Below are 23,025 nucleotides of genomic sequence, written 5' to 3' on the forward strand. Positions count from 1 at the left end.
TTTTTATTTTCTGTTTGTTCTATTTTTCATTTGTTTTTTTTCTTGTGTTTCAAGTGGATTCAATGATATTGTAAAAGTTCATTTTGATGTATCTAGTGTTTTGGAATATATCTCTTTAGTATAATTTTTTAGTGGCTTCTCTAGTTATTACATACATAGTTAATTTGTCTATTGGTGGCATCTTTTTCAAGTGAAGTATAGGAAAATTATATATTTTTATGTCACTTTTCCTTCTCTATTTAAAATATAGTTGTATTAAATATTTCTTCTACATTTAGAACCTCCATCAAACATTGTTATAATTTTCATTTCAACCACCTACTATAACTTAGAAACCTCATGAGAAAGAAAGTGTAATGTGTTTACCCATATTTTTGCTTACCATGTTTTCATATCTTGATTTTCCAAAGTCCCTTTTTGTTTCTTTGTTTGCTTTCTGTTCAGAGAACTTCCTCAAGCTACTTATTTTTTTTAGAGGGGGTAAGGTCTACTAATATCAAATTCTCTTAGTTTTCCTTTTCCTGAAAATGTCTTGATTTCTTCTTCATTCCTAAAAGATATTTTCACTGGGTTTAGGATATGGGTTCATCATTCTTTCAGCACTTCAAAAATATTGTGCAATTTTCTTCTGGCTTCCACGTCTCTGATAAGGTATCTGCTGTCCATTCGTTTTTTTCCTTACGTAAGGTGTCATTCCTCTTGCTACGTTCAAGTTTATTTGAGGGGTGTCTGGGTGGCTCAGTTGGTTAAGCGTCTGACTTCAGCTCAGGTCATGATCTCACAGTTCATGGGTTTGAGCCCCACGTCAGGCTCTGTGCTGCCAGCTCAGAGTGTGGAGCCTGCTTCAGATTCTGTGTCTCCCTCTCTCTGCCCCTCCCCTGTTTGTACTCTCTCTCTCTTTTTCTCTCTCAAAAATAAACATTAAAAAAGAGAGAAAGGATTCAAATTTATTTGAAAATACTTTTCATAAGCTTAATTATAATGTGTCTTGGTGTGGATTTATTTGTGTTTATTCTGTGTGGAATTTTCTCAGCTTCTTGAGTCTAGGTTTATGCCTTTTGAAAAATTAGCAAGTTTTCAGCCCATATATATTACATACATTTATTTACATATAAATATACATAGTCATTGACTATATATATATAGTCAAGTACTTTTTTAGCACTGCCTTCTTCCTCTTTTCCTTCTGGTACTTCAATGGCATGTATATTAGATTTCTATTAAAATCCCACAGACTATCCCTGAGACTGTCTTGCTCATTGACTTTTTTTTATTCTATTTTCTCTGTGCTCTTCAGATTGGATTCGTTTTTCTCATTCTGTCTTCCAGTTCACTAGTTCTTTCCTCTATCCCATCCATTCTGCTGTTGAGCCCATTCACTGAGCTCTTTATTTCAAGTTTTGTATTTAGTTCTAAAATTTTCATATGGTTCTTCATATTTTATATTCACTCACTGAGATTTTTTATCTTTTCTTCATACAATATGATATCTTCCTGATTCTTGGTATGAAGAGAAATTTTCACTTGAAACCTGGACATTTTTGTATTATGCTCTGAGACTCTGAGTCTTATTTAAACCTTCTATTTTAAATGGCCTTCCCTGACACTGATCTTATAAGGGGAAAGGAGGATAACACCTCACTATTGCTCCACTGACACCCAAGTGGGAGTTTCTCATTACTGCTGGTCACAGTAGTAATAAGGTCGGAATAAGGTCTCCTAAGACACTGAGCTGGGGTAGTAGCTTCATTACCACTGGGCAATTGTGAGTCTCTGTAAGGCTTCTTCTGTCGTAATGCAAGCATTTTTCTGGGTGGAGATGGAAGTCTAGACTCCCCAAGTGATCGCCACTGATATTGCAACAAGAGAAAGAGAGCAACTTATTACTCACCAGTGGGGCTTAAAGTCCTGGCTCCTTTTTTGTTTCTGACAGCACTTCATTAGGAGTATTATTATAGCCTGTAGTAGATGAAAGTCTAGATTCACCATTCTGCTTTCTTGGCATGGGTGATGGTGGGGCTAGTTTTCTGGGGTTTTTTAAATTTATTTATTTTTTTTGTTTTTTTACTATAATGTTTGGTGGAGTAAAGAGGTTACTGAGTAAAAGTGTTCTATTTTACCTGCTATTTCTTTCCTATCTTTCTGGATAAAAAGAGTAGACTTCCTTGAGATTTCTTTTTTGTTTGTAGCCATTGGCATCCCATGTTGCTGGCCTCTTAATTATCCAGTCTTGGATACATGAAGCAAGATGAAAATGTAAAGAACTCCCCACTGGATCATTCCTCTGGTCGGATGTCCCTAACCAGTCTGTCTTCTTATCTCTACCTTTCAGAACCTTGTGTTTATTCTATGTGTAATGTTTTCAGTTGGACTTAATGAAAGTAACAGGAAAAGGTACTTCTACTCCAAAACACAAAAGTCTATGTTTTTAGTTTAGATTATCATTAGTGATTATATATTGCCTTCTATAGATGTACCAATTTATATTTCCATAGAGTTGGTCTTGTCTTCCATTTTTGGTTTTCATTGTAGAAATTGCTCTTTCTCATCTATTTTTGCCCTCACATCTAATTTGTCCGAGGTTATAAGGGTTTCATGCCTGCCATCTGAGAGTCAACTTCAGATTTCTTGCAGGAAATTTTTCTTTATGGGTGGAAAGGATGTAGGGACTGCCATTCAGAAGTAGGCTTTCCACAGATTTTCTCCTTTCATTTGCCTGCCTCCTGCTCAGCACTGCTCACCTGATTTGAAGACTGTTAGTGAATGTTGTCTAAGCCTATTCCACCCACAGAAAAAAAACACTGCACAGAGTCCTGAGGAAGGAAGTCTTATTCCAATTTCTGGCATCTTATTTTAATATATTTAATATATTAAAGTAAGTCACATAAAAGACTATATGTGACAAAACTTCTTTGATGTTTGTGGTATATTATCAGGATAATTCTTTAATCTCTCCATTCTCTCCCACTCTCTGTGGATGCTTCTTATTGTCTATTTTTATTAGCATTTTAGAGAGTATGGGTATGCAAACTGCTATCTTTCAGAGACGCCTCAAGAATACACTTTTTTTAAATACCTTTTTTTCAGAGGCAGAAGTTACCAACAAGAAAACAGGATGGGCAACAGTCATTTTGTCAGAGGAATATCTGTTGTCACTTGTTTAGGCCCTATACTTGATTATACCACATCTTTATTTTCCAGACTATACCACATCTTTATTTTCCAGACTTTTGTGTCCTTAAATTCTACTTTCAACACTAGTATTAACAATAGATTCCAAGATGAAGAAGCTAGCAATACTGTGCAGAAGCTTCATCATTTAAAACAGGAATACAATTAAAATACCCTCGCTCAGTTAAAGCTTACTACCATTAATACATTTTCCTCCAAATGAGTTTTGCTTTTCTTTTTAATTCAAAAGCTGAAGCTCCTGTTTTTCTTTATAAAGAAACACAAAATAAAAAGATTAACTCTTTATGTACCTCAATATGGTGTACACACACACAAACTTCTGACAAAATATTTGCTCACAGTAAAATATTTTGGGCAGAAAAAAAATGCATAAAAATGTAACTCCACATCATACTACTTAGCTATGAACTTTAAGTTTTCCTTGGAATATTCCACTCTAGTTTCTTCCTATGCAGTTTTTCTTCTTTTCATAAAATGGGCTTGCTCATACTATAAATACAATGTGAACCCTGCTTTATTCACTTAACATAATAATGTGTTTTCCCATTTGGTTAAATGGTCTTTAAAAACATGAGACTTTAATGGCTGTAATAATATTCTACCTTCATGAAGGTATCATAATTTATTTAAACATTCTTCTATGTGAGGGTAAGCTTCTACATTTTTGCTGGTTTTAATAATGCTGCAACGCATATTATTTTACATAAATCTTTGATTTAATTTTTTTCTTAGGATAGACTGCTAGAATTTGGCTTATTGGACTGTGGCTACTGCAGCACAAACCTCTTTCCTAGAGCAGGAACACTGCTGTGGGTCGAGACCAAGTTCATGCCTGGCCACCACAGAAAAGAGACTGCAAATTCTGCATCCTTATAGCAAGACACTGTTGGGGTTCCCTTTCAAGTACTTATTTCCTGTGCAGCAGTGTGAACAGGAAAGCCTGAGGCTCCTCCAGCTTGCAAAAAGATTTGCCTCCTCTGCTCCTTAGAAAAGCTGCCAGAAACCAGGGAAACTGAGTCATAAATGTGTGCTTTCTCTTGTTTACATCTTGCCTCTTTCCACCACTGGAGTAATAAGGATCAGATGAGAGTGTGAATCAGCAGAAAGGTGAGACATTTTCTGCAGGAAGTCCTATCTACTAATTTATTTCAGGAGAAAGAAAAGAGTTTCCATGCTATAAGGAAATGACATCTTTAAAACAAAATTAGGAACACAATAACTATATGTAAGTAGTCTTTTATTATTCATTTTTCTTTTTTTGCCAGTGGGGGGGCAGAGATAAAATTTAGAAACTCTACAGTTTCATCACACTATGTGACTAAAATGGTGTATCTCTGATGACATTGTGCTTTCAATGGGCACTTTTGAAGCTGTTTTCTTCTCCTTAATAAGTCGGGTAAGTTATTTAATTGTAAAAGTATGGCTTGTCATATACTACCTTCTAGTATTTCATTCTTCAAAATAAGAATGTTTTCTATTGCTGCCAACACAAATAGCAGTATCTTTACACAAAAGGAACTCTCATCTGTCAACTAACTTTGAAACACCCAATTTCCATCAGCTGTTTGCTCTTCTTGGAGCAGCTCTACCAGGGAACGATTTACATTTTATTTATTCATGCTCTTTGCTCATTTTTCTATCGAGATGTTAGGTTTTTTTTTCTTATGGATTTGAGAAATACCTTTAAATATTGATGATATTAACCCTGTGTCTGTCATGTTTGTTCCAAATATTTTTCCCACTTTTCAGGGCCATTTGATTTTATACCTGGTGCGTTTCTTCTTCTTTTTTTCTAAAACCATTCAGAGACGTTTAAATTTAGTATGTTAATGTATCTTTTACTTTAGCATTTTTTTTCTTTCTTGTAGTTAGTATACCTTCCCAAGTCCAAAATCACATGTATGTTAAGGTATATTTTTTTCTTCTAGTTTTATTATGATTTTACTATTTTATTATGATTTTAAGCAATAAGATATTTTCGAGAAATCATTTGATTCATCATTGATTTAGATGCCATTTTTATCATATACTAAATGATTTCATATATAGGGTATTATATAGACATTATAGTGTACCACTGCATTGTTTGTTGATTCTTAGACTGTTTCCTACAAGTAAATTGAGTATCCTGAATATTCTTTCCTCCACTGCCATTGAATTTATTTCCTCCCTCAAAATTTTAACTAATTCACCCATTTCTTCTTCTAAATGAATTTTAGGATCAATAATTCATGTTTCAAAAGAAAATTTTCTTATATTTTAAACATAAGATTTAAATTTTGTGATTCTTAATGATGTTTATACTGGTATACACATAAAAAGGCATTCAAGTTTACTACTAGCCATAGCATAACAAGTAGGGATACAGATTTTGAAGTCTGATAATGTCCAGTGCTAGCATAAATATAGGAAAAATGAGCATTTTCATAGACCATCAATGAAAAAGGAAATTGGTAGCTTTTTTTGAGGAAATTTGTGTCTATCAAAATGCAGTATGAGTATACTACTTCATCCAACAAGTCCCCTTCTAGGAACTTATCCTATAGACAGTCTTACACATGTACACAAATACACAAGGCAGGTCACTGTAGCATTGTTTGTAATAACCCCATAATGGAATCCACATAAAAATCCAGTTATAGGGGAATGGTAAAGTCAACTAGGGAGTATACATACAATGGAATGTTGTACAGGTATTAAAAAGAATAAAGTATATCTATACATAATAATATGGAACAAAATCTCTGAGATATATTATTAAGTAAAAAAAAAATAAGTTTCAGAGCACTATGACCAATATAAAGCTACTTATATTTTAAAATCTGTCTTGAGAAAGAAAGATACTGTATGTTTTCATTCATATGTGGAACAGGAGAAACTTAACAGAGGACCATAGCAGAGGGGAAGGGGAAAAAATAGTTAAGGGAAGGGAAGAGAGGGAGGGAAGCAAACCATAAGAGACTCTTAAATACTGAGAACAAACTGAGAGTTGATGGGGGTGGGAGAGAGGAGAAAATAGGTGATGGGCATGGAGGAGGGCACTTGTCAGGATGAGCACTGGGTGTTATACGGAAACCAACTTGACAATAAACTATAATAAAAAAATAAAATCTCTGTAAGTAGATAGGTAGTATGTATGTGTAGAAAAAATATTTAGTCAGACAGACACCAAAAGAGTAATCAATCATATTTACTTCTAGGGAGGTAGGTGAGGTTAGAGAGTGAAAAGAGATTATGATTGTTTTAATGTTTATTTATTTATTTTGAGAGAGGAAGAGAGAGCACATGTGCTCACGAGCAGGGAAGGGGCAGAGAGAACTCCTGGCAGGCTCTGTGCTGTCAGTGCTTGACCTCCTAACCGTGAGATCATGACCTGAGTCAAAATCAAGAGTCTGACATTTGAACCAACTGAGCCGCCCAGGTGCCCCAAGAGATTATAATTTTTCATGTAAATATTTCTATATTATTTTAGGTATCTATTACATGCTTATGTTCATGTATGACTTGTGTACTTTAAGTCAAAAACTTTTAAAGAAACAAATATTCATTATTATTACCTTTTCCTGGACTACCCTTTTGGGTAGTCTTTGTGTTTATTAACTCTTGAACTGGGAGAAAGTTAACCATACATGGAGTTGGCCAACAGATAAATACATGCAACTCCTGGCTGATAATGCCCCTTGGATGGTAGTTTCTGAAACCCCTATGGTTCCCATCCTCTGGTGCAAGTTGGTCTGGACCCTTTGGGTATTTAACTAGCATTCATTGCAGACTACCCTAAGTAACCGAGGCGAGATTCCCCGCCCCCCATCATTGCATATTTCTCTACCCCAAATCCCCATCAGACAAATAGTACCCAAAAAAGCCACATCCATGCACTCACTGTTAGATGAGCTCTTTCTGCCTTCACTTACATAGTCTTGATGGTGTGTTGGGGGTGGGGGACTTTACCACCTAGGATGGATTTTATTCTTTCCCTCCAGCATCACCACTAAACAAGGAGGTGCAGTCTATGAAAATATAAAAAAATTAATGTGGAGGAGAAGATGTGCTTCAGTATTTTGTACATGTCAGAAAGCACATGATACAGGAGACAGTTGCTCAGGCTTTCTTATTGGTACAGAAACCCAATATTGGCCAATAGGTTTTATTCTCAATGCAGCTCCATCAGCCTTGTGATCAGTGCAAATTCCTCCAGGAAACCTGCAAAAGGCTATCAGTCTCATTTTCCACTGGTATTTTGTTTTTATCTTTTTCTGTGTCACCATGGGTATTTAAATGGAAAGTTAGGAAAGGTACTTCAGGGTGTATCAGCCAGATAACACTATAAAAAATGTTGTTTTGTAAATAAAAGTAAAGTCAAAACACAGCATAACAATACTAGTGGACAAAAGAGGCTGTAAGTACAAAAGGTGCATGTATACAAACACAACCCTTAGAGCACTTTTCTACACAAGGGTGAGTGTTTCTACCACGTACTAATCAAGCTTAGTGGCCTTCTGGGGTATTAGTTCTTGCAAGGACCAAATGCCCATTTATTGCTTGTGGGTGCAGAGAACAGGGGAAGGATTGGAGTAGCTGCTCTGAAGATCAGAAGCAAGGGGAGAAAAAGGAATGAACAGAGAATTAAGGGGCACAGAGAGAGGCTGAAATCTGATTGGAAGTCAAGTTAGACAGTGGGGCATAAATAGGGGATTAATACCTGCAAAGTGGTGAAAAAGGATAGAGTCCAAGAGAGGGGTGCAAGAGAAAAAAAAAAAACCTCTATAAATTATCCATAGGAAATGGAATCTCTGCTGGAAAAGACATTCAGCTGGGGCGCCTGGGTGGCTTAGTCGGTTAAGCGTCCGACTTTCGCTTAGGTCATGATCTCAAGGTTCGTGGGTTCGAGCCCCGTGTCGGGCTCTGTGCTGACTGCCAGCTCAGAGCCTGGAGCCTGTTTCAGTCTGTGACTCCCTCTCTCTCTGACCCTCCCCTGCTCACGCTGTCTCTCTCTCTGTCTCCTAGAAATATATAAAACATTAAAAAAAAAATCAAAAGAAAAAAAAAAGAAAAGACATTCAGCTTAATTTTTTCTGGACTTAAAACTGGAATTTAGTGCCACCAGAAAATAGTAGGTAAGCATGAAAGCTGAGGCAATTTATCATAGTTATCATTTCCACCGATAAGCATTTCTTTGTTTGAACAAATGCCCACTATAAAAAAACAAAGTTGCAATTGAATTAACAACTGGCTTACAGTGATGTTCCCAGCAAGAAAAAAACTTGGGAAAAAGATGGAATATATATATATATATGTATGTATATTTGGTATATATATGGAATATATACATATATATATATGTATGTATATTTGGTATTTTGATAGAGGTCAAAGTGCTAGAAGGGTATCTTCCACTTTTACTTTAAATGTAGAAGTATATGTTCAGTTCCTAAAATTTCTACATTTGAGAAGCCGGTGCTCAAACTTATTCGGTACCAGTGAAATGTGATGTATCTCAGGATTTTGTTTGATCTTGTCAGCTACTCAGCAAGATAAGGCAGCAAAGGAGGGAACTTTGCAGTAGACTTGCAGTGGGAATCAGCGTGTGTGTGTGTGAGCGCGCGCGCGCACTGCTGTAGGCAAGGCCTACTGTTCATTCTGACCTCAATTCAAGGTGAAAAGGAAACTGGGGGGGTTCAGGACCCAGGATGGTGGGTAGTCCCTGGAAGCCCTCTGCAACGGTCAAGCAGACATTCATCTGTCAACAGAAGGCAGCAAGGCCCTGTCACTGGTCTGCACTGTGGGCTAGCACAGCCCCGGCACAGCCACCAGGGCAGCCAGTGGAGTTAAGCAGGGTTTCATTCCTACAAAGGAGACCAAATGATTGAATAAGAAGAGACTTCTGACCTGGACCACATGCAAGCTGCCTGAAATTTAGGAAGTCAGGCACAGATGGTTTGCTGTTGCTAAGAGGCATCAAGAAGGGTTAATATCTAATGAGCTGACATTGGGTCCTGAGCCCTGGGAACCATGCCCAGGGTCATGCGAGTCAGAGTGACACAGAGCAAACACTGTAAAAGAGTCTCCTATTGTTAACAGTAGCATAACATCACATCCCATTTCAAATGATAGAATCTTCTCAAAGGATAAATTTTGCATTTAAAGTCTGTGGCTGACAACCGCTTTGTGGAATCATGGAAAGAGGAGTGTGGAAAGCAGACAGGCCAGCGGCTCAGGCTGCCAGGCTGCTGTAGTCTGTCCAGGCCCCAGTGTAATGCACTGTTTAACTCTGCGCATCATCGCTTAACCCTCCAGGGCCTCAGTTTTCTCATCCCAACAGTCTCCATGGCCACCTCAGAAACTCTTGTTAAAGCCCATGAATGTTTAGTATGAGGCTCCCATTGCAAATATCCTCTTAGTAAAACTTAGCTTACATTGTGACACTCCTACTTACTCAATAAATTTAAGGGAAATAACCACACTCCAAAATGGATGTTCAGAACATTCCAGCTTCCTTCGCCAAAGCCCTTTGAAAAGTAGACATAGTCACAAGCACATCACAACCTTGTAAGACTAATTATGAAATAAATCGTGTTAATCCTCGTGATGTGCAGTTTTCTCACTCTTCTGTGTCCAGGTCAGCTGTCCCTGGGGCAAGAGCTGGTATATCAGGACTGGCTTTGTCCCACAGCTTGGGGCCATCAGTCCTGTCTCCCCTCTGCTGGCCAGGCACAACTGTGGTAATGCTGAGCAACTAAACAGTGCTGGCTGTCATGCTGAGGCAGAAAGGAGAGAGGCTGATCTTAGATGTGTGCAGAACGTGGGGGTTGTCTGGGTATGACAGATGGGGAGCACAGGCGTCCTGTCCCTCTGTTAACCGCAGCAACAGGTCCACAGGGGCGCCAGTGCAACCCAAGCAGGAAGACTTCTCAGCAAGACCCAAATTTGCTGGTATGGGTTTTCCCCAGGTCTCCAGGGAAGACTGCCCTTGGGTTGATGCTACTTCAAATGCAAGGGAAGACCTGACATTCAGGAGCCTCTCCCAGGCCAGCAGGGCCCTCGATGGCTACATGAAGAATTTCGCAGGCCTCAGTCAGTCATTATTTCACCACAGTCTTGGCACCAAAGGGGGAAGGCTGGAGAGCAAGGGGCAGGAGAGGGGGAACTATTATATGGATCTAATTTTGTGGAGGACGGCATAAGCTGTTGGGAACACTACGTCATAAAGCCCAGAGTACTCAGCTCATAGCCCCTCATTGTTCCTGGAATCCCCACGCTGGCATGACACTCAGACCTGAAATTTATTCAGGACCAACTTCCCAAAAGCTCAAGATATTGCACACAAGTATTCATTTTTATTAATCTACTAAATCTTCACAAAGTTCCTTTCCTTTCAGTTAGAAATGAACGAAAAGCAGGGTTAATTCTCTTATGTCTCTTTCAACTGCGGTAGCCCGATTTAAAGAGAACAATCTACCATAGGTGACACAGAAAGTTAAGGAGGGTGCTCAGAAATGCTGGTCCCTAGAGGAAAAAAAGAAAATCAATAGCACATCCACAACCGGCCACAAACACGCAGGAGGGGCCAGCCCTACCCATACCATTCCTAGTCTCAGACACCAATGAAGAAGGAGGCAAGTTCAGAGCATGTATAGATTAGGTTTCTCTGACCTTAGTGGGAAGTTGCCACATTTGAATTCAAGTCTCTTAAGAAAAGCATGAACAAATGCTCACTGAGGGTCTCTGCCTTATCTACACAGATTTTCAAGGACATGCTTCATCTCCTGTTTCTCCTCACTCTTGATAACAGTTTCCCCTGACATTTACAGTACAATGAGTCTCTCTAATGGTTTCTCAGGAAAATAAATCTGAAAATGGCAGGCATATTTCACCTTTGTCCAGCCAGGATCTCACGAGGTTGAGAATGCAGGTTCAGTTTGAAACCCATCGTTACAAAACCATCCTCATCTGGAAAAGGGAAAAACCCCAATCATAATTCTCTGCTGAGAGTCATTAGAGAAAGCCCAAGAAAGAACAGGAAGACGGGTCAAAGAGCAACTCTTGAATTTATAGAAGCACAGACCACTTTGTTTGAGTCATGAAATCATAGCCTACTTGATTCAAGTCATCCACTAACAAGGATGTATATGGACTAGGAGACTTTTATCCTCACAGTTTCATTCTACAAAATAGCACTGCATTTGCTCATCTGTCTGGATGACCACGAAATAATGGTACATCTTGTAAATATAGGTTGGTTACTTCGGGGAGGGGTAGGAATTAGTTTTAAACCTATTGCATAGTTTCAAGTTATTTCCCATGAGATTTCATACCAGGCCACAGCACTGGAAACCATAATTTCCATATTTATTGGAAACAGCATCTCGGCCAAAGTGGTGCATTGTGTTCTCACAGTGAGACCTCACCCAGGGAAACAGAATTTACTCACACTATCATCCCAAGTATCTAGGGTCTTTTTTCAGAAAACTGTAAAATTTGACTCCCTGATTCAGAGAAAATTTCTTCAAATCCATTGCCTTTTAGCAAAGACTATAGCTGGAGGAACTGATTTCTAACCTAATACACTTCTTTGCCAACCTAACCAAAGAAGTTTAAATCTGTGTTGTGCAAATGGCTATTTTTTTGACCCATATGTCTCCTGGCATTATTGTTTAGCTGAGTGTAATAGTTACATATTTTATGCCCTAAGTTTCAGAGTCTGTTAAAATATGCTTTTATATGAAAAAATATGTTCTTACATTTTTTTGTGTGAAAACTACATGTGCTCATGGTGTGTTTGTGTATGGGGGTGGGTAAGGGTATACAGACTCACATGCATTCAAACCAAAAAGAACAACTAAAAGATTAAGAATGCCACGTATTTTATGTGCAATAGATCTGAATATTGAGTTTTAAAACCACTGATGGCTAGCATTATGTTATTAACTCACTGAGGCTTCCAGTTCAGAATACAACTATCTACACACTTGGGTTTTTAGTTTTATTTAGGAATATTGATGCCTCTTTAGAACTACAGACAGCACCGAGTTAGCATGAAAATCAACACATTTACCACCCAAACTGCAACATACACAAACTCTTGCACAAAAAAAAGAGGTTTAAGAAAATAGGTAAAATTAGTTACAGAGAACAAACTGGCTATTGTATAAAATTGTTGAGAACCCAATATTTTCTTTTTTTTAAGTTTATTTATTTTATCTTGGGGAGGGAGAGAGTGGTGTAAAACGACAACCCCAAGCAGGCTCATTGTTGTCAGCATAAAGCCCCACGTGGTGTTCAAACCCATGAGCCGTGAGATCATGACCTAAGCCAAAATCAAGAGTTGGACACTAAACCAACTAAGTCACCTAGGTGCCTCTGTAAGTCAATATTTTCTTAAAGAGTTGCACTGAAGATAGATTGGTATTAGTGTTAGATCACCAGTATTTGATTCCTTCCATTCATACTTATTCATTGATCTCTTAATTAAATCAAAAATAAACTGCGTTGATCTGGATAGTCTGAGTTAGGAGCAAGCATTAACTACTGCAGTTGATAACAGTACCCCCCCCCCCCCCATAATATATCCTATGGCAGATTAGGAATCTAATCCAGCATGGCTTTTGTTTTAATGTTCTTAAAAATGTCCTTTATGGGGCACCTGGGTGACTTGGTTAAGCACCAGCTCTTGGTTTATGGCTTAGGTCATGATCTTATGGCTGTGAGATTGAGCCCCATGTCAGACTCTGCACACTGACATTACAGAGCCTACTTAGGATTCTCTCTCTCTCTCTCTCTCTCTGTCCCTCCCCAACTTGATCTGTCTCTCTTAAAATAAACATTTTTTAAAATGCCCTTTACATCTATAAGTGGCTTATTTAGAAATTTTTCAATACTGTTTTAAATAAGTAAGTTTTTTTTTGTTATTTTTGATATAATTATATAAAAATATTTTGGCAGTCTTGCAAAATTCTTTTTAAAATACTTTCCAAAATTATTACATTCAAAGCGGCATATATACTCTGTAAAAAGAATATCATTTTTATCTCTTGAGGAGTTGAATCCATGCAGTATGTTTATTCCCTACTTAAAAATGTCATATTTTGAAGGAAAATGAATTAAATTTTCAAATTCATCCTAATCTTGTCCACCTCCACAGCTCTTCAATTCCATGATGCATGCTTTTTTACATTTTAATGTTTTTGAAAATGAGATACACCTTCAAATGATATCTACATTGAGTGCAGTTATGCTCTTGTTTAAATTCTAAAACACTATATTGTGTCCAGCAATCTGTAGACTACTATATAGGAGAAAATACACTATTTCCCCCCATGATTTTTCTCCCTTAAGGTTCTGCTAGATGCTTAATATAATAGTACTTCTAACACAGAGAAATCCCTCGATGCAGTTTGAGGATGGCCTAATACCACCAATCAACCCTCCTTTTTCCTTAAAAGAGAGGAAAATGGGTGGCAGTGGCAGCCACTAAAATAAATGGAAACGTGCAATACTTGCTTCACCAGCACCTCCACAAGCAGTGGTCATGTGATTCCGTTCTGGTCAACGGGGAGAAAGCAGGGATGTAGGCGGTCTAGGAAACCTTGCATTTAACACAGAGAAGAAACCTGGCTGGTGTGTCCTCTTTTCCTCCCTTCTCACTGTCTTGTCCTTTAATGATGCTGGTACCAAGGCTTAGAGAGGTTAAAACAACTCCCCTAAGCCAAGCAGTTGGTAAGAGACAGGGCCAGAGGCAAAGCAGCCTTAGGGTAGGGAGCCAATTCCATAGGAGCCAACCTCTTTGGAGAGCTAAGATGTTACTGGAGTAATATGCACCAGGCAACTCAAATTTCATCAGGCAATCCTTCATATAACTAGCAAAATATAAAAACAGCATTCTCTGGGACTCCTGGGTGATTCAGCTGGTTAAATATCCAACTCCTGCTCTCTGCTCAGGTCATGATCTCACAGTTCCTGAGATGAGCCCAATACTGTGGGGCTCCTCGCTGATAGCACGGAGCTTCCTTGGGATTCTCTTTCTCTCTCTCTCTCAATATAGATAAATAAATCTTAAAAAAAAAGAAAAAGAAAAAGAAAAAGAAAACCCACAGCACTCTCAAATAGGAAAAAGCTTGTTTCCACCCACTCACCCACCTACCAAAGAAACTCTGCCCCAAACTGTCAGTGTATCTTGGAGTAACCCACGCTCATTGCCCACTAAAATTCTTAGATCAAATCAGCACCAGAAGTGCTCGTTAACTGAAGCAAGTGAGATATTTTATTATCTAAAATGTAAATCATTTAATATGCCTCCCAATTACTTATTTGGTCTAGAAAACACACACATGCACAGTCTAAAGCAAAATCAAGAAAAACTAAAACAGAAAACCTTTCACTTTTCAGTATTTTCACCCATAGATCATTGATCCTGCCTGGGCCAGAGAAAATAAATAAATCAGTGAATCTGTTAATATATTATATTTTTATTACTGAAAATCATTTCCCTTGTGCCTCCATTAAATACTGTTTAACAAATGTTGAAAGATTAGACTCTTGGTGGGATGTTTCATCAGGAAACCCCAGGTACCTTGGACTCGATCTTGGCAGAGCTGGAATTCATTTCTCAAGTCTTTTTGCCTCCAAATCTGGCATTAGGACCTCAGAGATCCTGAGTTCAGAAAGGTGACTAGCTAGTAAGAAACAAGAACTAAATCCAGACCCAGATCATGTCCAAATTTGTTGAGCACCTGCTGTGAATACAGTGCTATCCCAGAGATGATGTACATAAAATATAACATAGTCCTGTCCTCAAGGCCTTTGAGCCCCTGTGACCATTGTGTGTTTAAATCAATTCAATCAAAATTAAAAACACTATAAATAATACAACATTTTTAAAAGAAGTCTAATGTACTTTTTAAGATATCTCTAATTAAAAAGCTGACAAATCCCTAAAATACAAATAATCAAGATAAAAATGACCAGAATTACAATGGTCACAATAACATTTATTATTGAGCACTTACTATGTACTAGGCACTATTTTAAATGCTTTCCAATTTTTATTACACAACTAGACCACTTAGATACTATTCTCCTAATTTTACAGATGAGTAAACAAAAAAGATTAGAGAATTACAAAACCTGCCCAAATTTACACATGCTAATAATCACTATGCAATTCAGTCTCCAATTTCAAAAATTCCTGCCACTACCTATAAATAGCTTTTTAAAAAGGGATAACAACTCACCCCCCCCCCACAATTTTATCTACCTCCATAGGTCTGTTTGCTTTAAATACCTCAACATTTAGTCAATATGAGAAGAAAAGCTAGGAGCTGGAAGTTGAGAGAAATAGTACCCATTTAGAATTGGCCACTTGTGGTAAATAAATAAGTCAATAAGGTGAAGTATAGGAAGACTTTAAACAAGTAAGTTTCCAACACATTATGCTTTAATTAACTATAAACTGAAGAATTATTGGGGGGGGAGATGGTATTTTTAGAAAAGCAATTAAATCTAGCCTATGGGTGTCATTGACATTAAGGTCATCTCAACAAAAAGGATTTTCGAAGTAATAGAAGCAGATCTTAGGGCAGAAGCACCCAAGAGATGGCTACAATAGAATCAAAGACCAATTTGCCCCCATGTTCAAGGAGAAGAAAGTATCGACCTCATTTCCCAAGATTCCACTGGGATTAGATGCCTTTACTTAATTAACTACTCATCCATGATACCATCTAAAAAATGCTGACTCTACAGCTTTGTGCAGATAACTTGCTGTAGCCTCAACAACTCTATTTATTGAAATATCCATTTTCCTGTCTAATAGAGGCCAGAGTGTGAACTTCCTCCACTTGAGCTAGTATTCTATGTCTTCATTTATGCTACAGCTGTGTTTGTACTAAAAGGCGCGGGATATTTGTGTCTGTGATCATACACACTCCAAGGCAAAGAAAAATATAAGCAGAATATGGAAAGGAAGAAATGCTACAATCGTACTGTGTTTCAAAGTAAAACAGTTACAATTCTGTAGGAAAAAAATACCTATAAAAATTAACTCAAACCATTTTTTATTTGTAGACAAAGAAAAACTATTGCCACAAACAAATGTATTTAAACGTGTGCATGTGTCCTGTCTAACCAATGTGCACATTTCCCTGCTCTTGAGGGCAAGGGTTAGATGCAGAAGCCTCGTCTCGCTTGGGATGCCAAGGGCCACCAATGCCTACATTCTGGCTGCAAATGAACTGAGGAGAAAAGCTAATGATCATGATTCGTTTAGTTACTACAGAGCCAGCGCAGCTCCCTGCCCACGGTAGGTGCTTATTTAATATGAGTTGGACTAAATACAGATAGTGTCATCATCCATTTACTTCCATTAATTAACATCCAATTGAGACTAGCTTTGATATACCTTGCAAATTGTTCATTTTTCACCTTTAGAACAGCTAAAATTTTGAAAGTTTAGGCATATGGTAATATGTACGTAGCCAGAAGTAAATATTTAACCCCATCTCTACTAAGTAAAGCCCTTAACGTTTTATGTATAACCTGAAGACACACTAAGTGACAATTCCTCCTTATCTGAATTTTTGCTTTCTATGGTTTCAATTACCATAGGTAAGGGCCTCCCTCTGACGTATCATCAGAGGGTCATTAGTAGCCTAATGCTGCATACATCACTGTCACTCACCTCACTTCATCTCCTCAAGTAGGCATTCATCATCTCACAGCATCACAAGAAAAAAAGGGGAGTAAAATAAATAAAATACTTTGAGAGAAACCACATTCATATAACATTTATTACAGTAGGTTGTTATAATTGTTCTATTTTATTATTGTTATCAATCTTTTATTACACCTAATTCATAAACTAAATATTATTACAGGTATGTATGAATAGGAAAAGCATTATATATATATATATATATATATATATGTATAGGGTTTGGTACTCTCTGAGGGTTTAGGCATCCACTGGGGTCTTGGAATGTATCCCCTGCAGGTAAGGGGGACCCATGGCACACACACACGTTTGGTATTAAAAGATTTTCTCATCATAGCGCTCTTTTCTACATGGTAGCAGTAGTAGTTTCCACACTAGGAGGAGGCAGGTGTATCATTTATCATTTATCTTCCATCATCCCATCTGGTGATGCAGCAGCTTTCTCCTCTCTTGCTCCCTATCTCTTCGATCTTGGCCGCCTTTATATTCTGAAGGTAGTAACGGCTCGTTTTTGTTTTTGTTTTTTTAATTTTTTATGTTTTATTTCTGAGAGAGAGAGAGATAGCGTGAGCAGGGGAGGGTCAGAGATAGGGGGAGACACAGAATCTGAACAGGCTCCAGGCTCTGAGCTAGCTACCAGAACAGAGCTCAATGCAGGGCTCGAACCCATGAACCGTGAGATCATGACCTAAGCTGAAGTTGGACACTTAACCGACTGAGCCACCCAGGTGCTCCAATAGTAGCTGCTTGCTTTAAAAAGTAAAGAACTTTACTTAATACTCTTCTGCTCATTGCACTTTCTCATTCTGTTCCTACTGCACAGCTCTTAAGTTGTTTGTCAAATCCAAAATATCTCTCCTGCTTTTCAATGGAGATTGATTAAATTGATAAAAATAGAACCCCAAACTGTCACAGCTCTTATAGTCATCTTAATTAATTGTAATTAGTTTTTTAAATATTCAGCTCCTGATTTCTCACAAAACTGAGGGGACTGCACACATGTGAGCTGTCATTATTTCTTAATACTACCACAGGTACTAGAGAGGTAACTGTCCATTCTTCCCTGTGGTCTTTCATACCTTCAACCCTGATTAGTATGTGTGTGGCTGGTAAATAATTGAATTAGTTTTATAGTGAGTGACATATTTTGAAATCTGCAAAGCATCTTATTCTGGGAATTTAAGCCAACCCTTGCTTTTCCCTAGGTAGCTCTGTGTATGCCTGCAAAAATAAGTTGGAGCAGATTCTTGACTTTCCCATTAGCATCTAGCAATTTATGAGCTCTTGATATCCATGGGATGATTTTTAAAGGATGATTTTAATTCCCCAATGCACCTAGATAACTAGAAAAATAATAGACAATAAATGAGTACTTTAGAGAAGGAATTTAACTATGAATTTAAAGCTTTACCCAAGCTGAAAGTAATCAAAAAAAACTTTGTAACGGTCCTGAACTGACTTCAACATTCCCTTTACATTATTAAAGAAATCTATCAGCTTTGAATAACTTATTTCATTTAGGTTGCACAACTATCCTACAAAGCAGTAGTCATTATCCACAATTTTTAGATGAGGAAAATGAGGCTCAGACATTTTAGGTAAATTACAGAGTCAGGAATTAGCAAGAGTTAGAGTTCAATCCAGGTCCAGCTGCATTTAAATCCGTGTCCATAGCACTATGCCAACTCCCAGGAAGAATGTGGGTCCTTGAATTCCCTGACACTTAAAGTACCATGTGGGTCCTTTATCAAGTTTAAACCTAAAAATATTCAAAGTTGAATTATATCATGGATTATCCAAATCATTGGGGTCCAATTTATCCCTAACTACATACTAAGTTGACAATGATAGGCCTATAGTTTTTAAGCATGACCATATATGAAATTTAACACATTTGGGGAATTAAAAAATCAAATATAAAGAAACTTGTACATAAAATAATAATTCTCTCAATAAGAATTTGCCTAAAGAATTTATCACTAAAATCACAGAAAAAGCATGTATTACTTTAAGCAAAAATCTTTGCATAAATTCCTATCAGTATCATCCATTGTCAAAGCATAAAATTCTTACTTTTGTTACTCCTGCAACCAAAGTTGGTCAAAGAGACAATCAACCATATGCCCTCTGAATGCTCTATGTTAACAACTTTTAATTAAAATATTATTTAATTACCAATCCATTACAAGTCTTGAACTCCATGGTAGTTAGTTAAGCAACAAGTTTGTCTGGATCACCATCCTGAAATACTGAGTAGAACTCACTAAGTAAAGAGAATTAGAAATGGATTCTTTTCTTAAACAAAATTCAGATTATATCCATTCACTGATACAATACTGTATATTTAAAGACAAATACTTTTCATAGGTCACTATTAGGAATTCAGCAGATTACGTAGTAGTTTCTAATGGGAGGCTTTGCTACATGTCTTATGGCAGTTTTTATTCCAGACTATCTTTTCAAGGACGTTTGTGAAGCAAACAACCTGGAAAGATGAAGACAGTGTCTCCCTCCAGGACAGGACAGATTTGTTTCTTGACCAGGGAATAAAGGCTGAGGCAAGTATGCCAGTAGCTCTTTATAAGATTGGTGATTTCCCAAACTCTGTTCCTCAGCTGTGACACAGACCCACCTAAGCCTGCTCTGCATTGTCCTCTGGGGGCTGAGGGACGTAGGAAACTAAGGACAACAAGAAGCTGCACCATGAGGAATAAAATCCTTTGTGTCTGACCCGAGAATTTCATGTCTTCTGCCAGCACAGATGAAATGGTTGCAGGCTTACCTATTAGTTTAGTAGAAGGGTAAATCTAAAAGCCCTTGCAGCTCTTGACAGTTGTGTATTACTGATTATTTGAATAAGTACTTTTTAAGAGGCTCACTAACTCCAAGGTAAATTTTTTGCACCTCCCTCTAAAGCCTAGAGCTCACAGCTGTCACTTGTGCTCAATTACATCAAACATACTAAAGAATTCTACTTTTATGCAAGAAATTCTTGGGACCATCTGGCCACACTACAGCTACTAAAATGAGGGGGATGGGCACAAGTGGAGGAGACCTTCCCGTCTGATGACCACCTTTGGTTTATTAGAGCCATCAGGACTGTGGGTCTGTACACTAAGACAAGATATCCTTCTTATTCCCTGATTGGTGGCATGCTTTCACAGGGTGACCTGTAAATCCTTGCCATCACTCAGGCCATGGGAAGAAGATGTCCTATCTTGCTCACACTCTTCAGTTTACCCCCAGAACAACACAAGCCAGTCATTCATATATACTTCTTTTCTTCCCCTTGTTGTTTAGGCATATGAACATTAATAACCAATATTAACAGAGTACTTCACAATAATAATTTGATCTTTCTCTCACCCTAGAGATATAGACAAAAAGACTTTATATTTTTTTTTTCCACAGAGGCTCAATGAGTTGACCCAGAGCTGGTAACTGATGAAGTGGACACATAAACTCAGGGCTTCTGACTTGCTCCTCTGTACCATTCCAGTCTCTGTGCTTCATGCAACCCAGAAGCCCACCAGATCGTTCAGCAAATTTCACGGTAGCTACTGTCTCCCTCACCTACGCCTCACAGGGAATGCCTGTGAGCTGCTAGGTTCTGCATCTGCCTGAGCACAGACGGCATCTTCTCATGTCCGCACTGCAAGTGGCCATGCCTGACACACACACAGTGGGGTCTTCCCTATGCTTCCAAGGCAGAAGACATGAGGTCTAAATAACAAGCAAGCATGCACACCTGAGCAGAAACTGAGGCTCTGCTCCCCAGCACCCACCTTCTCCCTCTCGTGGGCTCCTTGGGGACCTCTCTATTTGGCTCCATGACAGGCAGGAGAGGACAGTGGTTAGAAAGCAGGATCTAGAATCCAGATAGCCTGGAATTTTGAATCCTGGCTCAATCGCTTATTAGTTGTGTGATTTTAGACAACTTAATCTATTTGTGCCTTAGCTTCATCATCAGTAAAATGGGGATAATAACAGTACCTCTATAAGGGGATTGTTGTAGAGATTACATAAATTAAATAAATTACTCCAAACAGGCCTGTACGTGATAAATGTTATCTGTCACCCATGTTATCTGTTACACTGTCACCACTACTGCTGCTGCTCTGAGTCCCCTTTGGACACACATATCCCATTCTGGTGGGCAACCCAATTTCTGACTGTCAGGCCTGGTTCTACATTCAGGTGAACTTCTCCAGGGTCTCCAAGCACTACCCGACACAGCAATCTAGCCTGGTCCACTCTACCACCAGAAACAAAAGTGACAAGGAAAGTGTGACGAGCTCCACAAATATTTGTTGAATGAATAAATGAGTCGGGAACTCTTTGGTTCACAATATATATTCTTAAAGAAAAATGAGACCATCTCTCTGCCTCTTCTGTGACTAAATCCAGGTGGTAGGCAGGGTAAGGACACCTCCTCCCTCTGTAAGATGTCCACAGTTTGTTCCCTGGAACCTGAACATCTTACCTTCTATGGCAAAGGGGACTTTAAAGGGGTGAGTCATGTTGGGGACACTGAGGTAAGAGGTTTTCCCAGGTAATCCAAGTAAGCTCAATGTAATCATGTGAGTCCTTAACTCTTATCTGCAGAGAATCAGAGAGATGGCAGCATGACAAAGACTCTACTCTTGTGGGCGGCTTTGAGGATGGAAAGGGGTCCCAAACCAAGGAATGTGCGTGACTTCTAGAAACTGAAAAACGCAAAAAAACAAAATTTTCTCTGTAGCCTCCAGGAAGCAGGAAGAAATGCGGCCCTGCTGACCTTGACTTTAGCCCAATCCCCCTTGTGATGGACCTCTGACTTTCAGAACCTTATGATAATAAATCTGTACCTTTAAGTCAGTAAGTTTATGATAACCTGTTAGTACAAGAATAAGAAAACTAATATAATCCTTTTGTTTTTTTCTTTTTCTTTTTTTTTTTAATTCTTTTTTAATTTTTTTTATTTCTAGGAGAGAGAGAGAGACAGCGTGAGCAGGGGAGGGTCAGAGAAAGAGGGAGTCACAGTCTGAAACAGGCTCCAGGCTCTGAGCTGGCAGTCAGCACAGAGCCCGACGCGGGGCTCGAACCCACGAACCGCGAGATCATGACCTGAGCGAAAGTCGGACGCTTAACCGACTAAGCCACCCGGGCGCCCCTCTTTTGTTTTTTTCTATCAGGAAAAGACCACTACCCAGTTTCTGGGCACTGTCATGGGGGATTAAGCAACAGAATGGCACATATTTACCCACTAATTCATGTATTGATTCACTAAATGAATTTATGGAGCATTCCCATAGGCCAGGCACTGCACTGTGTGCTGTAGAAAACAACAGTGAGCCAGGAAGTCATGGCTGGCTTCTGTTCTCATGGAGCTACGTCCCAGGGGTAAGAGACAGGGACACTAAACAGGCCAATAAATAAAATAATTTCAAACGGTGATAAGTGCTGTGAAGGAAATAAAATAGGATGATGAGACAGAGAACACAGGAGGCAGAGCTGAGGGGAAAGGAAATCCCAGACTGGGCAGGAGGAAGGCTAAGAAATGACAATTTAGCTGAAGGGGAAAAAAATGTACAAGAAGCCAGCAAGACAAAGATCCAAGCCGGCTCCTGAGCCAGTAACCCATGGCTGACCCAGCCTTCTCGAGGATACTGTAAGAGATGAAACACCCACTTTGAGAAACTGACAGGACTTCTTGCTCCAAGGAAAAGCGCACTGTGTGAATTGCTATGCTCATTTTCCTGCCCTCACTCTTCACGAGCATGACTTTTAAGGCTTCATTTTTTAACATATTTTATGAGCAGTTAAAGGCAGCATTATCCCAGAGTCTCTGGGTATATCATTCTCCAGGAGAGTACTCGGTGCTCTCCTCAGGTGAATATGGATGTGGTTAGACTCCTGGAGATGGCTGTTCTGTGATGGATTTCCCGGGGGGCTGGTGGCTGCCAGTATCAGTGACTCTGGCCCCAGGACTCCATCCATCGCTCAAGTTTAGCCCGAGGTGGAGAGCTACTGGCTGGCAGACCACGGCTGGCTCTCCTGCACACTTCATTATGACAAAATATCATAGTAGGTAGGTGGTGGGTAAGTGTATAAATTTCTCTCTCCTGCCCTATCATGTAGGAATG

General features: G+C 38.7%; 1 protein-coding gene across 10 annotated transcripts in view; it reads right to left on the bottom strand.

Annotated features, from left to right (window-relative positions):
* ENOX1 (ecto-NOX disulfide-thiol exchanger 1) overlaps window positions 1-23,025 on the bottom strand; it is a 545,438-nt gene that overhangs the window by 395,373 nt on the left and 127,040 nt on the right. The window contains exon 1 of one of the 10 annotated variants that reach the window (XM_039251542.1): window positions 7,107-7,132. The exons of 7 other annotated variants lie outside the window; for them this stretch is intronic. The gene's annotated coding sequence lies outside the window, so the exon portion shown is untranslated. Of the gene's footprint in view, window positions 1-382; window positions 420-1,891; window positions 1,922-7,106; window positions 7,133-23,025 lie in introns of those variants that run through there. 2 more of the 10 variants (XM_039251543.1, XM_039251541.1) reach the window with 2 other exon arrangements.

This window comes from Hyaena hyaena, unplaced genomic scaffold (assembly GCF_003009895.1).
Source record: "Hyaena hyaena isolate Hyena2069 unplaced genomic scaffold, ASM300989v1 scaffold_394, whole genome shotgun sequence".
Lineage (NCBI taxonomy): Eukaryota > Metazoa > Chordata > Mammalia > Carnivora > Hyaenidae > Hyaena > Hyaena hyaena.